We start from the raw sequence: 12,567 nt of genomic DNA, 5'->3' as shown, positions 1-12,567 counted from the left end.
GTTTGCTGAAAAATGCTTAAAGTCATGCCCAGAATGATGCACGTGCCAGCAATTCCCCAAAATGCTGTTTAATAGTTACAGTGAGGCAGCTCACTGGATTTTGAGACGCAGCCTCTCAGCTCTGTTTAATGGTAAGATTTCCTCTTTTTTTCCCCCATCAGAATGCCTTTTTTAAATAGTATTTATTGTTTCATTACTGTGTAATTATGCGCGCACAGACAAGCTATTGTATGACTAAATTTATGCATGTGACATTGTAAATGTCGTCATCTCCAGATTTTACAGTTTTCTTATGAGCTTTGCACTCGTTCAAATTAAACTCTGGAACGCCAGAAGCATCTTACCCTTTTCAATCTTTTTGCATGACTGAAAAGAATATCCTTGAAAGCCTGAAACCAGATGATTATTTGGCACTATTCATGAACAAGACACACACACGTACACACACATATATATATATATATATATGTGTGTATATGATATATATGTGTATATATATATGTGTGTATATATATATATATATATATATATATATATATATATATATATATATATATATATATATATATATAAAATTACATTTCTCAACACGTGGCTTGTTTAAAAGAAGGTTCGGAAATTGTTGATGGTCCAATTTTATGTGAATTGCTTTATGTCGACATGAAATGGGAATTCTTATCAGAGCTAACTGAATCTAAATAATCTTATTGTGAACAATTAGTTAATGTGTATGTTAAATAAAATTGAGAGTGGTTTTTTTTTAATCAGAATGTCATAAATGGATCTTTCAGTGAGACACAACAGTTTTCTTGTGATGCATGCCAGAAATCTCCATTCATTCATTACATCCACATAAACAAAATATTGATTTGTAGCCTAGTTATTGCTTAAAACGACACTCGGTTACTAATGTAACCTCGGTTCTCTCTAGAGAGGGAACGAGTGTTGCGTAAGTTTAGCTTACGCTACGGGAAAATTCCTTTTCTCGAGAATACTGAAGCAAAAAATTATCCTTAATTTTGAATCATTTAAAACGCATTTGCTGCAGCAGGCAGACATAGGCGAGGCAGCTCGCGTGCCAATTGGTTGCTCTGCAGCAACTGCTGCAACCTATCAGTGCGTCTGGCATGACTCCAGCGCCAATGGGAAGCCTTCCCTGCGCTACATCATGACCCGCCAGAATGGGTGTGGCCTAAGCCTATAAATACCCATCGCCCAGGTTGCACTATGATTTCAGTTGACTGGAAGCGAAACCATAATGCAGCACAAGCACGGCAGGTTACGCAACACTCGTTCCCTCTCTAGAGAGAACCGAGGTTATGTTAGTAACCGAGTGTCGTTCTCTTACGAGAGTACTCTCGTGTTGCGTAAGTTTAGCTTGCGCTACGGGAACCCCATGTAAAACGCCGTGCGTGCGAAATTCCAATACTAATGTCCCAAGGGCAGTATACCCGGGGCTCATGTAAAAATGGAATAGACGCGTAAGCGGCAGAACGGGGAGGGACGACTCGGTATATGAAGATAGGTGCTTTACACTTATATACAGTTAAGGCAATATATGAACCTTGAAACTGCATAGGCCCACAGGACACTGCAACATATCAACGGTCTGAACGAACTGGGTTGGTCAGGCGTGTTAATGTAGCATAATTAGACTGAGAACAGCCTAGCCTGTAAGGCGGGCACTTCTAAGTTATAGAACCTTACAAATGTAGATGGGGAGGCCCAGCCTGCCGCCATACAAATGTCTCGAAGTGAGACCCCACTCATCCAAGCCCACGATGAGCCATGCCTCTAGTTGAGTGGGCCCTAACACCCAAAGGGCAATCCAAGCCCTTGGATGCATAAGCCAACGCAATAGTGTCAACTATCCATCTGGACAGGGTCTGTTTCGAGATGGCTAGCCCTTTAACGCGGCCACCGAAGGAAACAAAAAGCTGCTCTGTCTGCCTGAAGGCAGCAGAGCGTTCCACATAAATCCTCAAAGCCCTAACTGGGCAGAGAAAGTTAACCCCAACCTCGCTGTCGGACGCAGGGAGGGCTGACAGGGAAATGACTTGCGCTCTAAACGGAGTCGCAAGCACCTTCGGGACGTATCCATGTCTTGGTTTGAGGATGACTTTAGAGTCATAACTGAAAAACTGAAGGGCGTTCTCGACCGCTTTCATCTCTAGACAGTTTATGTGTAGATGCTTCTCTGCGTCTGACCACAGGCCCATAGACATAAAGGGCTCCCCATAAAGGGCTCCCCAACCCGTGTTGGAGGCATCTGTCGAGACTACTTTGATTTTCGAGGCTATGCCCAGGTTCACGCCGGACTGGTACCAGTCGGCCCTCATCCATGGTTTCAGCGCTGCTGCGCATGTCTGATTCACCGTGAGACGAAGCGAACCTGATGTCCATGCTCGCGCTGGGACACACCGCTTCAGCCATAGCTGAAAAGGGTACATGTAAAGCAGACCCAGCCTCAGCACCGTCGAGGCTGAGGCTATAAGACCCATCATCCTCTGAAACACTCTGAGGGGAAGATACCTCCCTACTATGAATGTCGCTGCTAGGTACTGAATTACTGCCGCGCGTTCCCGCGTTAGGCGCGCCAGCATAGACCTGGAATCCAACTCTATTCCCAGAAATGATGTTTCCTGACTGGGAGATAGATTGCTTTTGGCCCAGTTGACTCTGAGACCCAGCTGTCCCAGATGGTCCAGCAATAGCGCTCTGTGTAACACCAATTCCTCTTTCGACTGCGCTAAAATCAGCCAGTCGTCCAAATAGTTCAGGATTCTCACGCCCCTTCGTCTGAGGGGCGCGAGCGCTGTGTCCATGCATTTCGTAAATGTACGAGGTGCTAAAGACAGACCGAACGGTAGGACGGTGTACTGATAAGCCTGGCCCTCGAAGGCGAATCTCAAGAATGGCCTGTGACGGGCTGCTATTTGAATCTGAAAGTAGGCGTCTTTCAGATTCACTGATATAAACCAGTCCCCCGGTCGAATTCGAGCGAGGATTTGTCTGGTTGTGAGCATTTTGAACGAGCGTATCATAAGAGCTTTGTTTAAACGCCTGAGCTCTAGTATGGGGCGGAGCCCGCCGTCCTTCTTCGGTACTAAGAAGTAACGGCTGTAAAACCCCGACTCGCTCTCTGCCAAGGGGACGGTCTCTACCGCCCCTTTCCTTAGCAAATTCGCTATCTCGGTACGAAGTAGGTGTGCTACTTCCTGATTCACCGAAGTTTCGACCTGGGCTGTGAAGCACGGCGGTCTGCGAGCGAATTGTAGTTAATAGCTCCATTTCACTATCTCTAGCACCCATTTTGAGACCCCTGGAATCGATTCCCAATCGACCCCATGAATGGCCAGGGGTAGAATGAAATCTGGGCTCTGGTCGCTGATACTCAGGGACTCGGGGACCCGGCCATGATTGACATACTTCGTTCACTAAGTTCATTTTCAATGGGGCAGTCGGCATTTCGTGCGGCGGCATAGTAGCTAACAATCCCGGTCGTAGAGACGGGAGGATGTTGCTTTACAAGCGAGGCTGTGTGAGCTCGCGGCACGAGTGTGTGCGCTGTGTGGCAGATACGTGATTTACACCTGAAACACCGCCAGCGTGAGCTGGGTTCATACACTGGGGCATTATGTGCATGTGTAACACAGATACAGTCGTGTTCATAGATAAGTTGAGCACTGTACAGTGGGCACATTTCCTACACTTAAAACCTGAACGGCATGAGCTGGTTTGACTGATATAGACCCCGGGGTGGTGTGAGACACTGCGTGGGTAATGCCTATGTGTAGGGGTGAACACTGGGTAGTGGGCACTCTTTCTACGCTTAGCGGTCAAGCGGCATGAGCCAGCTTTATTGTTTTCGACCCTGGATGAGTGTGACACAGAGAGGGTAGTGTTTACGTGTAGGGGTGGGCACTGGGTAGTGGGCAAATTTCCTACATTCAGAACACCTTTGGCCTGAGCCGGAATATGACCAGACATAATGCTCTTTTTGAGATTTATGTGGGTCGCCGTGAGAACGGCGTTTGTATGCAGGCGAGCGAGTTGAGAAACCGGCTTGTTGGCTGCTGAATACACTCTTCGAATCGCCTCTGCTGAGGGGACTGAGAGAGCGGGTCGTGCCGATTTCGATGGCGGTCCGGCCGCAGCGGGACTTAGCCATCGGCGCCTTCCTAGGGGGGCTATGAAGACTTGGGAGGCTCAAAGTTTGGCGCGAGCTTGGGCCTGGGACCCCGGGCGGGAGGCGGTCTGTGACGGCTAGAGGAGCGCGAGCGCTGACGTTCCTGGCGACGATGAGAGGCAGGCGGCGGAGGCGGCGGGGGGCGCTGGTTTCCGAGCGGGCGGCTGCTTCTTAGCGCGACTCGCTACAGAACTGGAGCGTCGTGGCAGGAAGTGTCTCATGGCCTGAGACGCCTTCTGCACCTCTGAAAAACGCTCCGTGAAGCCCTTTACCGAGGGACCAAAGAGACCAGTCGTGACACGGGAGCGTCCAGAAAGGTGGCGCGGTCAGAGTCTGACATGTCAGACAGCGTAAGCCACAGGTGACGTTCCGTGACTGTGAGGGCGGCCATGTTACGTCCAATGGCCTGGGCGGTGGTTTTAGTAGCTCTGAGAGCCAAGTCCGTCGCGCTCCTTAAGTCCGTTACACGCTCCGAAGTCGAGCAGGCCTCATCCAGGGAGCGGAGAAGGTTGGCCTGATGTATCTGGAGGACTGCCATGGTGTGTAACGCGGATGCAGCTTGACCAGCGGCAGCATACGTGTGGCCGATCAGCGCTGAAGTGGTCCGGCAGGCTTTGCTGGGTAGAGCTGACTTGGAACGCCATCCCGCAGAGGGTGGACATAAGTGCGCAGGAACCGCTTCCTCGACTGGAGGAAACGAGAGATTTCCCCTGTCCTTGGTGCCGTCAACCGCGGAGAGTAATCCAATAATCCAGCCGGCGTCCTCGTCTCAAGCTCGTCCCGCTGAGTGCTGTTCGACGGCGCAGCTTCTTCTCAGTAGATCCAGCGAAGAGAATCATTCGCTGAAAGGAGACGAAATCATGGGCAACCTGGGCAATGGGTATTTATAGGCTTAGGCCACACCCATTCTGGCGGGTCATGACGTGGCGCAGGGAAGGCTTCCCATTGGCGCTGGAGTCATCCCAGACGCACTGATAGGTTGCAGCAGTTGCTGCAGAGCAGCCAATGGGCACGCGAGCTTCCTCGCCTATGTCTGCCTGCTGCAGCAAATGCGTTTTAAATTATTCAAAATTAAGGATAATTTTTTGCTTCAGTATTCTCAAGAAAAGGAGTTTTCCCGTAGCATAAGCTAAACTTACGCAACACGAGAGTACTCTCGTAAGAGAACATATGTCACATAAATTTAAAGAAAAACATTTGTTGATAATTCTTCCTACAATAACTTAGGTAAAGGTTAGCGGAGAGTGGGGTAAGATGACCAGTGCGCCTAACATGTTTCGACATTGCAGAAAAACCCCCATACCAGGAACCTTTACTAAACTTCATTAATTCTAATTCAGTTCCCTATCGATACAGTTCAATTGTATTGCATGATGCGATGGGGAAAAACTCCTTTTTCTCTGAATATTGAAGCCTTATTAAATCACGCAGTGAAACTGCACAAGCCTATAGCAGTGCAGCGGATCTAGAGTTAAAGGGGGGGTACAATGGTGTTTCATGTATTCAGAGTTGTTTACAGTGTTAAAGAGATGGATTCTCATGCTTAACATGGCCAAAGTTTTTAAAAAATATTTTGGACGAATAACGGAGAATTTCTGTGCCGAAAATCTTACTTCCGGGTTGGTACAAGTTTCGGCTGTTTTTTTTTCGACCGTGGATCTAATGACGTAGACCAGAGTGGAACTCCTTATATGAGCATTTCTCCCGGAAAAGCGCGGCCGCGCACACGTCGACCAGAGGAGAGCGAGACCGCGCACATCAACGCGCTTCAACAGGAAATCATCGGCAGCACTGCATAGTGTCTCCAAAGTGTGTTTTTGGATGTGAGGGAAAGCTTACCAAAGAACCCAGCGTTAGGAACAGTGGATGCAGAAACGAGTTGTGTAGACTGTTTGTTCCCTGCATTTCGACGATGAATGTTTTATAAACAAAGCCCAGATCGACGGATTCTCTCTATGGCTCTGGCTTCGCCCACACGGCCCGCCTCCAGACGCTCGTTTTTTTCCGGAAAGACTCGGTACAGCCTATCTTTCTTTAATAAATATAATAAAACTAAAGACTTTTTGGAGATATGAAGGATGCAATACTACTCTATAGGTACTCAAGATTAACAGGAGATTGAGTGAAAATGAGCATTTCACCCCCCCTTTAAATACTAACAGATCCTTGCTCCTCAGCCATTTGAAATGCCTGTGATTCAGGATCAACTTAGCCTTGAGCTCACTCTCTTCCAGCCAGCAAATCGCCTTACTGGGAGCAGTTCTCGATTCGGCCCAGATGCAGGCCAGGCTCAGAACGCGTTCTGATGATTCAGCAGCTCACAGCATTGTTCAGAGTAAGCAGCCTTCTTCTCAAAGGACAGAAGAATATTGCACTGCTCCGTCAGGTCATCAAATGGATCAGGGAGGACAGTCCTTCTGGTGTCCCCTCTATCGCGGAACCAGCCATAGCTCCCCGAGTTGATGCAGTTGATGCAACTGCTAGCAGCAGCTCCCTGGCCATCCTGTGACATGCTACTGGTACTGTCATTTCTACAGGAACTGATGGACAAAGGATGCACCCTTTCCATGCTCAAAGTCTACGTGGCGGCCATAACAGCATACCATGCTCCTGTGGCTGGCAAGTCTCTAGGCAGGAACAACCTAGTTGTTCATTTTCTGAAGGGGGTCAGAAGGCTGAACCCGCCTCGTCCCCTTACCATTCCAACATGGGACCTATCGAAGGTCCTTAGGGCCCTCAAAGGACCTCCCTTCGAGCCGCTGCTGTTGGCTGAGCTACGGCCCCTTTTGCTAATGACTGCCCTCCTGCTAGCACTAGCATCGGTCAAGCAAGCCTTGAGTTTGGGCCTAACGACTGTAAAGTCGTTCTTAAACCAAGACATGGCTATGTGCCTAAGTGCTCTCTACTCCGTTCAGGGCATAGGTCATTACTCTGCTCTTCCCGTTTTGGAAGATGAGCAAGAATTACACTCTTGTGTGGACATGGTTACAATAAATTTATGAAATTATACCTTGAGAGTGCGGTTTTTCATCTTTATTTTTGACTATTTTTTTTACTACTCGCACCCATAAATGATTTGGGAGTTGAGCGCGCCTGTTCTCAATATCAAGAATTACACTCTGCCATGTCCAGGCCTTAAGAGTATATATAAAGCGCTCTGCCCAATTTAGACAGTCAGAACAGTTCTTTGTTTGCTTCGGAGGCCGCACCAAAGGGCATCTGGTCACGAAGCAAAGATTATCCCGCTGGATAGTGGATGCCATTGCGTTGGCTTACACTTCAATGGGCCTTCAGTGACCCATCAGTGTAAGAGCACACTCCACCATGCATGGCATGGCCTCTTCCTGGGCATGGTCCAGTGGAGTATCCATTGGTGACATTTGTGCTGGGGCTGGCAGATCCTCACCGTCCACCTTTGCCAGGTTTTACAACTCGGATTTTCCTGCACTACAAGCAGGAGTCCTGTCTATTTATTTGGGCTTTGACCTCCAAGTGAGCTCAACCCACTAATTTGTTTATTCAGTGCGGAGGACATGCACCGATGTACTTTCCCAAGCCTTTCCCTTTAGGTTTCGACCTGATGGTCTGGGCCCTTTAGACTCAGGCGAGTACCTTGCTCTTACTTAGCTCTACTGCCTTTAAAGGAGAACTCCGTCAATTTTAATATTGAGCTAATTTTTTTTTAAATTTGGAGTGCTGTCAATACAGAGAACAACGACAAAAATTGGTGTTGCCTACACAGTGTTATCCTCTTTTTAAAATTTGCACCCTGTTGACTTCAATGGGGCAAGTTTTAAACCTGCTTTTAGCCTCTTAACGTCATTGATGTGTCATTACAAGTGCACAGCCAATGTGAGTGATTCCTTCAGAGTGAACACGGGTGAATCTGACTGCAGTAGATGTGAAAGATGTGAATAAAAATTGTGTTATTTCAGCCAGCGCACATACCTGTATTTACATCCTGTTTTCGGTCGAAGTCCACAGTAATCGATTGTCGAGTTCACGAGCATAGGTTTAGTACCTATGATCACGCGCGTGAACTCGACAATCGACTACTGTGGACTTTGACTGAAAACAGGATGTAAATACAGGTATGTGCGCTGGCTGAAATAACATCAGTTTTATTCATATCTTTCACATCTCGTTCCTGTTATCTCAGGGAACCGAGGTTATGTTAGTACCAAGTATGTTTTTATTTAAAGGGTCATGAAACCCTAAACCAAATTTTCTGAGATTTTAACAGAGGTATGTGTGTTGAACACCATTGAAGACAATGTTAGCATCTGTTAGATTTAATAGTAGGGGAAAAATGGTTAAATTTTAGTTTTTTTCCGCTATTTTCGTCTTCGGGGTTTAAAATCTTCATCGTGTCCACGTCACAGGCAGTGACGTGGCAGAGCACTATAGTATTATGATGACTCATCGGTGTCACATAATTATTCATGTACTGAGTTTTCTTATCCAATGAGAAGACACTTTCTCTTAATTATTCATGACACCACGTGGAACTTTCCAATGACAGACATGTCAAACTGTGATATCGCGTAGTAGATGAGAGAGGCAATGATGGGACGCGCGTTTGTTTTCGTGGTGCAAAAGTTCCAGTGCATCTTTCCCCGCAATGCTGCCCGGGCTAGACTCTGACTGCGGGCGGTTGGTTGGCCATCAACCACGGACACATCTATGTGTGTGTAGCAACCATTCAACTGGAGAATGGTGGACTTGTACACCAATGCAGGTTTCGTCTTGCGAGTGATGCGGTCGCGAGGACTTTTCTATCGCTTCAGAGGTGTGTGTGTGTGTGTCTGTGTGTCTAAAATGTAACCCTGACCGCTTTACTTGCCTTTTGTTAAATAATCACTCGTTATTAAAATGTATATATTTCGATAATACCTCAATTGTATGGAACGTATGCTTAATTTGTGCAAACTTCTATGTCACTGTCTATCTTTATTATGTGGGTTCTGGGGGCGCGTAGATCTAGCTATGTACGGAACGTTTTTTTTTTTTTTTTTTAAGCGGAAAATGTATTACTTTCAAATATATGCATTTATAGTGTGTATATAAACAAATATATATATTTTATAATGACATAATTATACATATACACGTACATTTATATGTTTAAATGCAATTGATTACTGTAGTAGGCTAATATGTAGCAGGGCATTCAGTTACTTTTGAAAGGACAAAAACAAGGTGTCCGTGTATTTCATTAGACTAACTTTGCCAGCTATAAAGAAAATCTAGCATTTCCTCATGTTTTACCACTGATTTTTAGTTTTAGTGACAGTCGATATGCATGGGCCACTGGCGATGACAGTTACCCCCCCTCCCCTCTCCCCTGCCGTGCCATGCCACACCCACTCCCCTCCCTCCTTCTCACAGCCACCACGCCCATTTAAGTTGCATTTTTCAAAAAGATTGTGAGCTAGACTTGAGCTGAAAGAGGGGGGTTTCATGACCCTTTAAGGCGAGACACGGCAGGCAAAAACATCGTTTTTTTTTTTTACTGGTCAATTTTGAGATTTTTGTCTTCTTTCAAGTCTTCAAGTCTTCGATCAAGTCTTCTTTCAGACTTGTGGTGAAAAAAAGTCCGAAATACACATTTAGGTCTTTATTTTACTACACTGTCTGTTTGCGCCTGTAGATTTCTCATAAATTGAACAAAAGTTGGCGTTCTTAATCAACATGCTTGCTCCGCAATCGCTGTTTGCTCCCTGTCATCACATGCACCACTGGAAAGCTCTCTCTCTCCTGACCATTCTGTCGGATCCAAATATGGTAATTTCCTTTTTATCAGCAACCAATCGTGAAAGTAAAAGGGCTGAATGCGCAATCTCATTGGCTGATGATAAATCTTTAAAGCCTGTTTTCTCAAAATGACTTTTCTCTCATACTCCAAGTCCGAAATCTCCACTTCAGTAGCACCTATATACACCAAACTTTCCAGTCTTGTACCTAGTTATATTATGAAGACATTTACAGAGGGATTTGTAAGTATATTATTCATAGCCTGATTTATATAACATTTTATTCCAAAAAACATGGCGAAAATCATTTTTTAAGGCTATTGACAGTATATTCTGATTTACATGATAACAAATGTAGATATCCATAAATCCCTCTGTAATTTTTTTCCCATCTAATAGGCCTATGTCACACTTCCTGCTTCCGGAACGCGGAGTAGGGATTCAGAACTTCCGGTCAACAGTATTTCTCCATAAGGATTTAGATTATCAGCCATAATGTCTAAACCATCCGAGGTAGACTGACCAGGAGCTATGAGGTTGTGAAACGAAGGTTTTTGCTCCTGTAGAAGCTATAAGTTCGTATGAAATCAACCTTGTTTTAAGAAAAACATGTTTTATCCGCGATCTTATGAAAAAAAAACTACACTACCCACAATCCTAAGCGTAGCAGCAACGTCTGCTGATTGGTCCAACTCGCTGTTACCATAGAAACGTTTACCTAACTGGCGAACGGCCCGCCGCTGTTGTTGTAGTGTACCGGGTTGCTCTGCGTCAGGACGTAGACAGCCATAATCAGCTTTCACGCTTTTCCACTTGAGAGTTTTCATTTACCATCCGAACCACATCGTCATATGTGACTTCAGGCAGGTTGCGGAGAGATTTGGTCCAGCGGTATCTATCGGACTCCGCCATTGTAAAGAGCTAACCGGAAGAGCCGTATCCCTACTAAAAGACGTACTTCCGGTCTTCAATTTTTTCGTGATATAGGCCTATATGTGAACACAATGAAAAAATAATTTTTAACCTGGCTTTATCCAATACTCAGATTTCGTTTTTTTAAATATATGCAAATTAGCGCATATTTAATTAGATATTGCCTAATTTGCATATTTAAACATTCAATTACAGAAAACTTGTAATACATTTTTTTCTCATCTTAATGTAGGTAATCAACTGGGAAAGTTTCATGGTGAGATCTGCTAGTTAAAAATGTTACCCTATTCACCTGTAGTGTCTCGCCTTAATTTTACTCCACAAACTCTCAGTTTTGACTGTTTTTGGGAATGATATAACTTTGGTGTTCAACATATTGTTTCAGAAATACAAACAATTAAAGATATTGAAATTTCAACTTCATTTGGTTGGTTTTATGTAATTAACCCTAAAACTGGCAATGTGATCTGGGTGTAACATAGTTTTTGTCGTCTTTTTTGGGGCGTAAGAATGATTTTTTCATCAAATCCTTTTATCATTTATCACAGCCTGGTCTGTCTTGAGTATGCTGGTCACATGATTTGTTTAAAAAATTTTGTGATTAATTAGTCAGCCTGACCTAAATCCAACATGGTGCAGGACATTCAGATTTTGAGATAATTAAATATAGGCTATATTAAACTTACTTTTCTTTTGAAAAAATAATACTAACACTGCTAACATTAATTATGAACATTGTCTTAAGGTGCTGAAAAAGAAAATGTATAAAAATGTTGTTATTTAGCACGTTTTGAAATATATGTTACACCTGAGTCACATTGCCACTTTTGGGTATAAAAAAGGGATTAACTTTGTATTCATTTTTGTAACAATCTTTGTATTCTGAGTTTTTTTTTTTTTTTTTTACAAATTATAAAATTTACAGATTAAACTGATACAGCCTGTCTGTCTTGAGTATGCTGGTCACATGATTTGCTTCAAGTTATCTGTGATCAATTAGTCAGCCTGACCTAAATCCAACATTTTTTACCATTTTACCAATTTGTTTTTAACCATTTTTATGGTAATGCAAGGTCCGATTTCAAAACGGTTTTCACAGGCTGAATCTTGAGTTTGTAAGCTTTCCAATGATATACACTCACCTAAAGGATTATTAGGAACACCATACTAATACTGTGTTTGACCCCCTTTCGCCTTCAGAACTGCCTTAATTCTACGTGGCATTGATTCAACAAGGTGCTGAAAGCATTCTTTAGAAATGTTGGCCCATATTGATAGGATAGCATCTTGCAGTTGATGGAGATTTGTGGGATGCACATCCAGGGCACGAAGCTCCCGTTCCACCACATCCCAAAGATGCTCTATTGGGTTGAGATCTGGTGACTGTGGGGGCCATTTTAGTACAGTGAACTCATTGTCATGTTCAAGAAACCAATTTGAAATGATTCGAGCTTTATGACATGGTGCATTATCCTGCTGGGAGTAGCCATCAGAGGATGGGTACATGGTGGTCATAAAGGGATGGACATGGTCAGAAACAATGCTCAGGTAGGCCGTGGCATTTAAACGATGCCCAATTGGCACTAAGGGGCCTAAAGTGTGCCAAGAAAACATCTCCCACACCATTACACCACCACCACCACCAGCCTGCACAGTGGTAACAAGGCATGATGGATCCATGTTCTCATTCTG

The 12,567-nt window shown here is 44.6% G+C and overlaps 1 protein-coding gene across 2 annotated transcripts in view; it reads left to right on the top strand.

Moving 5' to 3' along the window:
* Nucleotides 1-12,567, top strand: part of homer3b (homer scaffold protein 3b) — a 36,357-nt gene that overhangs the window by 719 nt on the left and 23,071 nt on the right. The window lies entirely within an intron of this gene.

This window comes from Squalius cephalus (genome assembly GCF_949319135.1).
Source record: "Squalius cephalus genome assembly, chromosome: 22".
Taxonomy (NCBI): domain Eukaryota; kingdom Metazoa; phylum Chordata; class Actinopteri; order Cypriniformes; family Leuciscidae; genus Squalius; species Squalius cephalus.
The sequence above is the reverse complement of the archived record's forward strand: the minus strand, read 5'-3'. Positions and strand labels throughout refer to the sequence as shown.